This window comes from Nuphar pumila, chromosome 5, assembly GCF_984573655.1.
Source record: "Nuphar pumila chromosome 5, dmNupPumi1.hap1.1, whole genome shotgun sequence".
In the NCBI taxonomy this organism is placed as follows: Eukaryota; Viridiplantae; Streptophyta; class Magnoliopsida; order Nymphaeales; family Nymphaeaceae; genus Nuphar; species Nuphar pumila.
In genome coordinates, this window is record NC_143253.1 from 131,268,456 (window position 1) to 131,279,404 (window position 10,949).

Sequence of the window (10,949 nt, forward strand, 5' to 3'; positions counted from 1 at the left end):
TTTATAAAGATTTTGGAAGGTTGATTTTTTAAACCTTATAAAAACCCACCCATGTGTTAGAATAGAACTCTTCAAGATCTGATCCTTATAAAATCAAGTACATAGATCACATCTGTATAGTCAAAATTTAAAAATAAAATGAAAAAAAGCTAAAAAACCTATTTAGCACGTTCATTTTGTCCCTAATGTGTGAGCAGCTACCAATGACTCCTCTCTCTCTCTCTCTCTCTCTCTCTCTCTCTCTCTCTCTCTATATATATATATATATATATATATATATATATATAGAGAGAGAGAGAGAGAGAGAGAGAGAGAGAGAGAGTTATGGGTAGGAGACCAACTGATTGGAGAGCAATTTTGTGCACTATTGCTAGCCGTTGGATCTTATTAGGATCCAAGGGCTAGCAATAGCCTTACTTAAGACTCACTTTTGGGCAGTCATGTCTACCTCTTTCCTTCCACTCTTTTCCTCCTTCTTCCCTTCCATCCCATCATGCCGGGTAGGAGCATCATTGACAAGAAGTGTGCTAGAGACGAGAGGCATACTAGAGATAAGCACCACACCAACATCAAGCACCCTCTCCTATGCAATCTCTCTCTCATTGAGTACCTCACCTGATCGTGCCAAAGACAAGCACCCTCTCTTGCATTGTCTCTCTCATTGATCACCACACTCAGAAGGAGGATCTCAAAGCTTGGGACGCCAAGTTCGTCAAGGTCGACCATGCTACCCGCTTCAATCTCATATTGGTATCGTATTCCTCCATCCCTCCCGATCCATCGGTTCTTTTGGTTTCGGTTTCACTCGATCTCGATTAGGGATTGTGCTTATGCATGCAAATATTTTTTAATATGAGATTGATTCATGGCATGACACATGAATCACTGAAAGCCCTAATGTTCCTTTTTTATTAGGGACTATGCTATGGCTCGATCGGTGATGCTTATGAGGTTTGGCTTTTCTCCCTCAGGATTTGCTTTTCTTTTATATGTTTGTATACATATCATAATGCATACATGTATGCATGTGCATATGTACCCATGTAAGCTACCCATTTTTCTTTATTATTTTTATAGTTTATCATGCGCTGATACATTGCTTCTTTATCGACGATTCTCATAATTTTTTTTGTTGTATTTCAAAGAGGTTGCATTATCTTTTGCATCAAGTTTTCAGTTTAGGTTGACAGGTGAGTTCCATAACCCTTTGCGTATTTGTGTCATTTTATTTTAAACTTTTTATTTTGTTTGTAGATATAACATTTAATAGCTCCATGTATATTTGTGTTTGGTTGTTACTGTAGATGTTTTTTGTATGCTTTCCTGTATTTTATTTAATATTTACCAACAAATTTACTATGTAGTGTTTACTATGTTTAGGATTTTTTATAGTATCCTAGGTAGTTTGCGATGAATACTTATAAATATAAGAGAAATGTGACAACAGAAAGGGATCCAAACCCCATTCCTACCCCCAAGTAAGAACTCAATAGTGGTTTAGAGGTATAATCAGTGATGCAAGTCATGTGTGTATATAATAAGTGATATAATTTTATGTATGTATTTTTATTCATTTTTTAATTGGTGATGAAAATAAGTTATTGACATAGAAAGCAAAGGACACTAACCCCCAGAATTAAAAGAACATAAATTTTATGAAGAAACTTTATTGGCAAGTGACATAAGTATTACGTTTGCTCGTTTGTTTGTTTGGTCCTTTATTACATTTGTATACACACTCATTTGAATAAAAAAACATGTATCCCATATTGCTCATATGTAACATCTAGCAAGAATCATAAAAAGACTCAAAGTGGCCCACAAGAAAGACATGATAGACATAAAGGAAATGCCAAATACCATTTATCTAACCCCATATTTCTTTATGAATCTCAAATGCGGGTTTCTGATATTTTTCTATTGACTAATAAAAACTAATTAGTAAACATTAATTATTTATAACAAATGGTCAAAACTAAAGAGATGCAAGATAAAGCTCGTTCATTCTTGGAGACCAACCAATTATTGTATCCTTTTCATGAAAATGACAAGGTATCCAATTTATAACTTTGCATACTTAAAAAACATAAATTTACACATGCATAATGATTTTAAACTAGATTATATTGTAGATCTTAATTTCTGCCAACTGGAGCAACACACTAAATTCTTTGAGAAATGAGTATGAATGCAAAAGAGTTCAAACTGTATAATTCTTTGAAGACACAACTAATGCAAATAAGAACATCAGAGCACTAATACAATAACATTACTTATTCAATAATGTGCTTATTGCTCTTTTGTACTCGATAGATTTAATGTTGGCATTGCAGATTCATTTTTTATAGGGTAGCTTAGCTATGACTGTTAAACTGATTTAATGGCCAGTTGATCATGCATACATTTTAGGGTTTAATTCATATTAACTATGCATGATTTCATAGAAAAATGCATTAAAAACCTGAGTTTGTTGTTAGTTTTGAGAAGACATGCAAAAAGAATAAAAAATGGAAAATACTTAAAAAAATAGTTTTATTTTGCAATTTAGTTCAAAATTGATCAATTGTAGTTAATTTAGAAGGTTAAGTTTGAAAAATAGAAAAAAAAATACATTTAGAATAGGTTGAGTAGTAGTTTTACTAAAAGATAAAAAAAATGAGGCATTTAGCAAATAACTTTTGTTTAGTAGTGTAGCATTTTGAAATTTCTAAAACTATTTGGAGTTGTGGTAATTTTACCACAACAAACTCCAAATGGGCTTTAAAAACCCACGTAGAGGAGGGAAAAGGGGTCTCCTCCTCTACGCATGACCTCCCTCTCTCTTCCATCCGGAATTCTCACTTCTTCTTCTTCTTCCCTCTTTCTCTCTTCTTCTCCTTTTTTCTCTTTTCTTCTTTTCTGGTGGAGCTTTGCAATCCGGCGGTGGTGTGAAGGTTGGAGGCCATCTTTTCTCAACCAAGACTGTGAGTATCTTCTTCTTCTTCTTCTCTACCTCTTCTCCTTCTTTCTTCTCATTTAATTTTTCTGTTTGCATCTTAAATTAGCCTATGTTGTTCAGAAAGAAAAATAAAAAAAAGTAGATCATATGTGTAATTCTGTTTGATTCTAAATTTTTGTTCAATCTAGAATTGTAATATGATTTAGCATCTAATGGGTTTTTATATTTTCGTTTTAGTTCCATTATTTTAAATAGCATTATCAAGTTCGGGTGTTCTGTAGAATTCTGCATCCATTTTATTGTAGCATCAACCGTGAGATTCACGATTTATGCTTTGAATCAACCATGAGATTCACGATTTGTGATCTTTTTCCAGTGTTTCAATTAATCCTCATTCACAACATTCACATTCACGAGCTGTGTTTTGGCTCCAGAGTTGCAATTAATCTGATTAATAACACTCACCTCATTCACAGTCTGCTCACTCACGACCTGCAACAATGACAACATCCAACGATCATCGTGAGAGTTAGTTGCCAAAAAATCTAGATCCGATTTGCCGAGCAATCCAACGTCTGATCTGGATTTGCCGCGTGAGGCTCAACTGAGATTAGCCATGAAAGCATGGATCAAGACATAGTTGTTCTCTAATATACTCTGAGATCCACCTTCTGTTGCTGATTTAGAATCAAGCTTGCATCTGATCTACTGTTGCCTGCATTTGATTCACCTGATCTACTGAAGTTTTTTTTAGCTGTTGTGAAAATCGACCTCATATGTTGTGAGGTCCGACGTCCGTTGCTGTTGAAGGGAAAATATATCTCCTTACGCATTACACGGTGCTTTACTCGGTTGAGGTCTTTTAGTTCAAGTCTTTGATTTTAGAGTCTTTGATTTTACATAAAATGTTTTTAGAGAAATGATAATGTCGTTTTGGCTTTCATACATTACATTTTACAACATTACCTTTTAGATTGTTTTTAGGCATTTTATATTCAAGGAATTTACTTGTTTAGTAGCGTATGTGTTTCATTCATTTGCATAGTTTGCATTTTAGTAGATTGTGTGTTTTCTTGCTGCTTAGTTGTTAAGTTGAAGCAGCTCAGCGTTAATGCATTTCAAATTTTAGTCGCATATGTTTAGAATTATATGTTTATTGATTTAGCATTTGATTTAGTATTCTAATTTAGTAGTGTGTTAGCAATTTTTAGCTTGTGATTACTTGTATTCATACTTAATGTTTAATGTTACTTATGTTTACTTATCATTTAGCAGTTAGTCTCATTTAGTGAATATTGCATTCATAGTTGTAATTGCCTTTGTTTATCAGTATCATTTCGTGTTTCAAATAGCATTCATTTAGTGTATATAGTATTGTGTTAGTCTTTTTTTTTTGCTGCTCGTGTGTTTTGGATTGTGCAAAAAAGCATGGAGCAGGAGCAAGCAAGTGATATCTCGTGCGCACGCGAGGCACAAGCATAGAAGACTAGTTTACTTTTCTTTAGATTAGGATTTGAATTTCAATTAAATATCGGATTGTAATAAAACCATTTTAAACCCTCTGCGTAGGGTATTCATTTGTTGTAATAAGTAGTTCATTTTTGCACATTTTTGTGATTTTGGCAATAAAGCGTAGTTTAGTTGCATGTTTGAATACAAGTATCCCCCATTCCCTGAGTTCAACCCGGTGTCTACCACTTGTAAGAACCGGTTTTATATTTGATGTCTCGTTTTCACATTGCTTTCATATAAAAATCTTTTAAAAAATTATTTTACAAAAAAGAAGACACCACCTGTCCCATGGACAACATCCCTTAATAAAAAAATGGTTAATTACTTTGCATATGTTTGTTAACTCGATTCGTATATGTACATGTTTTGACTTAATATATGATTGTTACATGTTTGATTATAGTATATTTGTTCTATTGTACATGCAATATTTGGGCAAAAATAATGAATTGAACGTATTTATATGTACCATTTTGTTAAGTTTTTGGGATGAAATCTATAGTTAGTTGTTTAATAACAACCTTTTTTTTTAGAATGATGTAACAAAGTACATGAATCGTATGATTTAATTCTATAATCTCATGAGAAAAAAGACAACTTTGGAGGATGTCAAAAAGAATGCCAAGGAAGAGGCAGAAAATAAAAAAGAATCATATCAGAACACAAAATATCCAAAAAGAAAACAAAAAGTGGATGACAAGATCTTGAAAGCTTAATTGTGAACAATTCAAGAGACTATATGTTGATTACTATTGTATGTAAATTTGACAGATTTTTGAATGTAAATTTGATAGATTTTTTATATTTTTTAAATTATTGATCTTGCTGAAAAGTAAAAGTAAAAGAATCAACTGTTACATAAATATTCTCAATTATAAGCTTCTCAAATGTAAAGAAGCAATAAATTACTGATCTCTTTTGGATACCAAAATCATGAAATATCATATTGTGCACCATCTGATATAAAAATATAAAAATAGTTTATCTATACGTTGATTACTATTGTGAAACATTGTATGTACATTTGACAGATTACTGAATGCAAATTTGATATATTTTTTAATATAAATTTGATAAAAAAAATTATATTTTTTAAATTGTTGATCTTGCACTGCAACAGTGATATCATATCCCAAAAGAAGTTGAAAACCAACAAAGTGCATCAGAGTAAAAGTAAAAGAATCAACCAGTCTATAACCAAAATTGAACCAAATGTTATATAAATATTCTCAATTATAAGCTTCTTATATGTAAAGAAGCATTAAATTACTGATCTCTCTAGATACCAGAAATCGTGAAATTTCATATTGTGCATCATTTGATATAAAAATATCAAAATAGTTTATGCCTAGATTCTCGTATAATACTTTTGTAATGGTCTTTCACAAAGTCTGTTTCAAAGATTTGTGAACAATTACTCAAATTTGTGAGGACGAGGAAGTATATATAAAAAAAAATAAGTACACAATGACCAATTTTTGCAAGGATGCGAAAGTCCGCAAAAAAAAATGTGCACAATGACCAATTTTGCAATAATGAAAAAGTCTGTAAAGGCAATTGTATGCACAATGATCATTTTTTTTCGAGGATGAAGAAGGCCACAAAAAAGATTTGTGAACAATGACCAAGATTTAAGATGTTATCAACATAAACAATTATGCGTTGCCCCTTAAGTGAACCCTGCTCCTTAATTGACTTACATAACATATGCTTTGTTTGTTTTTATCTTGCTTTAGAATTTGAATATTTGAATTGTCACTCGTTAGAAAAGTCAAGTATGTTGTCATATCATCAACTTGAGACCCAGACTGTTCTAGTCGACATTTATAGGAATATGAAGGTGGTGCCTGAATCCTAGGTACTGATTCTTGATCAACTGTTATATTATGAACCGTAACACCTTGTACGGTTTAAAAAGTTAAGTTGACTGAAAGTCATCCGATTGACTACTATTTAGTCAAACAAAGTACATAGAAATACCATTAATGCTTATATTTAATAAAATCTTGTGTGATTTTATCAACAAAAAGCAACAATCAATTTATAGCTCAGCTAGTCTTCAAGAATCATATGATGTGCTGAATATTTTCTTCTTTTCCTGAGAAAGTTTATGATAGAGGTTGAAATAATAGAATCAAAGCAAGAGAGGGAACTTATGTCACATGGACACGCCGAAAAGATGCTGCACACGTCATTTTTATGCAGTTTTTCATTAAAAATATTATATAAAGAGACATAATACGGGTGTAAGTTGAAGTATTCCTGTGATATACAATGGAACCCATCGTTTCAATAGCAAGGCCTTTTACCACTTACTCCAAATGTCAATGCATCTCATATTCTTTGTCCGAATCAGATGCATTTAAAAGGAAGCAAGCAGTTGAATGGAATAAATCAAATATTTGGCGACTTTTGCAAGTAAATAATAACTTAGTTATTCTTTTGAAATTCTAACTCAAAGTGCCGTTACCCCTCTTTCTCTCTAAGAAGATGATCTTTTTGTTTAAACGTCCAAGGTGGCTTTTTGTAATTTAGTTTTAATTATTACTTGCTAACAAAAAAAATTGATAAAAATGACCTAACTTTTAGCCTATTTACAAACACACCTAACTTTTGAAATATTATAAATATATGCTTAATTTTTTAGAATTTCTACATAATAAAAATTAGGTGTGCTTTTGTAAATTTTTCTTGATAGCCATCAACAAAATTCCTCTGCCTCTACAAATATACTAACTTGTTTTTAACGTTTTATTTCTCTATACCGATGACAATAGAACAAACGATTAACCGTTTGCTTTCGCACTTTCTTTGGTCTGAGAATGTGTCGCACAAAAAGTACCCGCTTGTTTCTTGGCAACAGATCGTTCTCCCGAGGCAGCGAGGCAGCTTGGAGATTCCAGCTCTGACAAAGAGGAGTATCGTTTTAGTCTTGAAGTGGGCTTAGAAAGCTTTCACATCTCAATCTTTTTGGGCTACGTTTGTTAGGCAAAAATACGATAGTCTACATGACTCCCTTCTTTCCACGCCCAGTTCAGTGTGTCATTCGTCTCTTTGGCTGGAGTGGCGGAAGACACTTCGGTTCTTCAGTGGCAGAGATCTTAGGCCTGTCCATGGCCAACCGTAGCTTCACTGGGCCATGGCGAGCGGAGATAGGTTCTCCATTAAGCAAGTTTACCATTCTTTGTTGCCATCTGGGATGGACTGGTTTCCCAGTGATTATATGTGGGGTAAGGGGCCAGCTACAAGGGCAAAAGCTTTGGCATGACTTGTGGCTCTGGATCGTGTTCAAACATAAATTAATGTCAAAAAATGGGGGATTCAATTTTCAAGTATGTGCGTTCTTTGCGAGAAGGCTGTAGAGGACACGACTCACCTATTTTGGCTCTGCCCAGTCGTTCTAGACTTATTTTATCAAACTTGAGGTGCACCATCTGTTCAAATTCGTCTGTGTTCCGCTATTCGAGACCGCTTGCTTGGTCCCAGGATTGTACGAAAAAAAATAGAGATTATTGTGGCGGGTTTGGTTGCTTTCAGCATGGTGGGTGATATGGACTGAAAGAACTGACATATTCTTCAGGGGTATCAAATTTAATTTCGGAAGGCTTCAACAAAGGGTCATGTCTGATGTGTATCTGGCTCTTAAATTACATAGTAAGAAGGGAGGGGTTGATGTGTTGTATTTTGCTCTTAAGTTTCTCTTATGTTTCTCTTTTGTATTCTGCTGGATGTATTTGTATTTTGGTAATGTTGAATGGTGAATATATATATATATATATCGTTTTGAGTTTTTTCCTCCCTCCCTGTGTCTCTCCCTATAGTGTTTCTGGGTCCTGATAATTTCTTCCTCCACCTTACTTTTAATTATAGTTGTTAATTGCAGCTGCTGCTTCAGACATATTCTCTCAACTTTTCCTCCAAACACCCCCACAACGGACACCACCAGAATCCATCCTATGTAACGCTATTGTATTCACCCCTCCAACCAACGATGCGGAATTCCGGCGCCATTCTGCTATGGGCGGTCGCCGGCGCGCTGATCCTCTGCCTGCCGGAGGGCGCAGCTCCGGCACTGGTGGCGCACAAGAACGCCTACGCGACGATGATGTACATGGGCACGCCCAGGGACTACGAGTTCTACATCGCTCTGCCGTCTCCTTTGCCTGCCTGAAGGTCGACGCCGATCTCGTCGTCATCGCCTCCAAGGACGTCCCCTCGAAGTGGGTCAGAGCCATGTGAGTCTTCGTCTTTCCCTCTCCCCCAGCCTCCCATTTTGCTCTTTGCCTCTTGTTTATTAATGGTGACGATATTTGGGTTGTGCTTGAAATTCAGGGAGAATGACGATGGGGCGAGAGTGGTGATGGTGGAGAACGTGGAGAATCCTTACAGAAACCAAGCTAATTTCGATAAGAGGTTCATGCACAACCTTAATAAGCTCTACGCTTGGAGTTTGGTGGAATACGAGAGGGTGGTGATGTTGGATTCTGACAATCTCTTCTTGCATAACACGGATGAGTTGTTCCAGTGTGGTAAGTTCTGTGCAGTGTTCATAAACCCCTGTATTTTTCATACAGGGCTCTTTGTTTTGCAGGTTGGTGCTTTTTCCTTTTTGGTTTGATGGGTTTTGGTTTTCTTTCTGGGGTTATTCAAATGGTGGTGATGGGTATTCGTTATTTGTTTTTTTTTAATGAAGTTATTTGGGGTTTTTGGTGGCAGCACCTGCGGAGTCAGAAGTTTTTCGTTGGGTGGGCAGACTTCAGAAACTATTTGAACGTGTTTGATTTTTCAATTCTAATTTAGTAGCATTACCCCCATTAACTAGATTTATTAGCTATGTAACTGAAATACCGAGTCCTATGCTAATAGGATAAACAACAATTTGCCCCCTAATAACCAAAATGTTTAAAACTAACTTTTACTCGTTACTCGTTTACACCCACTGAAAATGAAACTCTTCAATTATGTGTTTTCTCTCACGGACAAAAATAAAGAAACCACAATCCATATACGAGTCTTGTTCACTTACCAAAGCCCAAACATGCCATAATTTTTGGATTTACAATATCCAAAAACAAAAAACTATTCTCATATATGTCACAACAATATTCACATTTAAATCTCTGAAATTGTTACCCCAAAATAAACTAGAGAGACAAATGGATTGAAAAAAAAATGAGAAGGGTTTACCTTGAACCTCTGAAGGCGGTTTCACCATTGAAACAACAGTCAAATTGCCGGTGTTGAAAAAAATAGAGCCGCAGAGAGGCAGAATGCTGCACAAAATCATCCATCTTTCTGTCCCTGTCAACGCCTGCGAACACCGTTTTAGCTACCCAACGAGGCGAGGGCTCTTCCAAGAACTCAATCGACGAAACACTCTTGATCATGCTTGAAGGCGAAGCTAGCGACAACGTGCTCAACAGATAGTCCAATTATTTGTTGCAGTGAGGGTTGGGCACAAAAATGGATAAAAATCTATTTCATATGGAATCAAGGCTGGGCTAAGACTGGGCTTTTAATTTTTTTTAACTGGGCCAGGAGGCAGGACTGGCCTACAGCCAAGTCTCTGCACCCCCCCCCTCCCTCCTCCCAGCTCCGCCTATGCCGACATGTAGGTTGTTGCTCAGCCTCCGACGAGGCAACAATGGCACCGAGACAGGGACCCCCCATGCTGCCGCCTCCACGGAATGTCACGGAGGCGGAATCATCGTGTTCCCGATCAAAGACATAACAAAGATTGACGACACGACTTCCTCCGCCGCGGTGGCATCGAGGGCGGAGCGTACATGGTCAGAGGCCGTCACAAAACCAACTTTCTGCACCTTCGGGTCGATGACCGCCCGCCCAACCTTCCTGGTGTCCATGGAGGCCGCTCTCTTTCCACTTTTCAATCCCCTCTCAAAACCAATCAGAATCCTTCGAAACCATCCCTACAAATCCAGCAAACCACAAAACGCTAAAACCGAAACTCCAAAACTAAGGTTCTGCAGTAAGAAAACACCAGCAACATCGAGTCGAGTTGACTCGACCGAGTCATGAGTCAACTCGGTTTCTAATTCTGGGGTGGGCGACCGCTCACCCCTGTCTCCGCCGCTGGGTGGCAGCCATCAGAGGAGGTGTTCAACAGGATGCTGCAGCGGCTAAAAGATGGGAGGGAGAACCAGAATGGTGCTGACCAGGGGTTCTTGGTTGGGTACTTTGATGATCTTCTTGACCACCCTATGTTCAAGCCCCTTGCAAATGGTACAAAACTCAATGGGTACTTCAGGTTGCCCCTCGGTTACGAGATGGATGCTATTTACTACTGTAAGATCTCACTCATTCACGTCGTCAAACTCTAAGTTCTTTTCCATTTTTCTCGTTTTTTTACTTCTTTAAAATGAGAAGAGGTCAACAAAATTGCCTGGTTCCTATTGATAGATGTAGGTTTTAACTTAAATCTCACACACAAAGAATTCTCCTGATTCTGTTTTTGTTTTTAATCCTCTGTATGCGAAAC

General features: G+C 36.4%; 1 pseudogene; it reads left to right on the plus strand.

The window, feature by feature from the left end:
• Nucleotides 1-8,441: 8,441 nt before the first annotated feature.
• LOC149838756 (putative glucuronosyltransferase PGSIP8 pseudogene) lies at nt 8,442-10,791 on the plus strand (annotated as a pseudogene).
• The last annotated feature ends 158 nt before the right edge of the window (nt 10,792-10,949 follow it).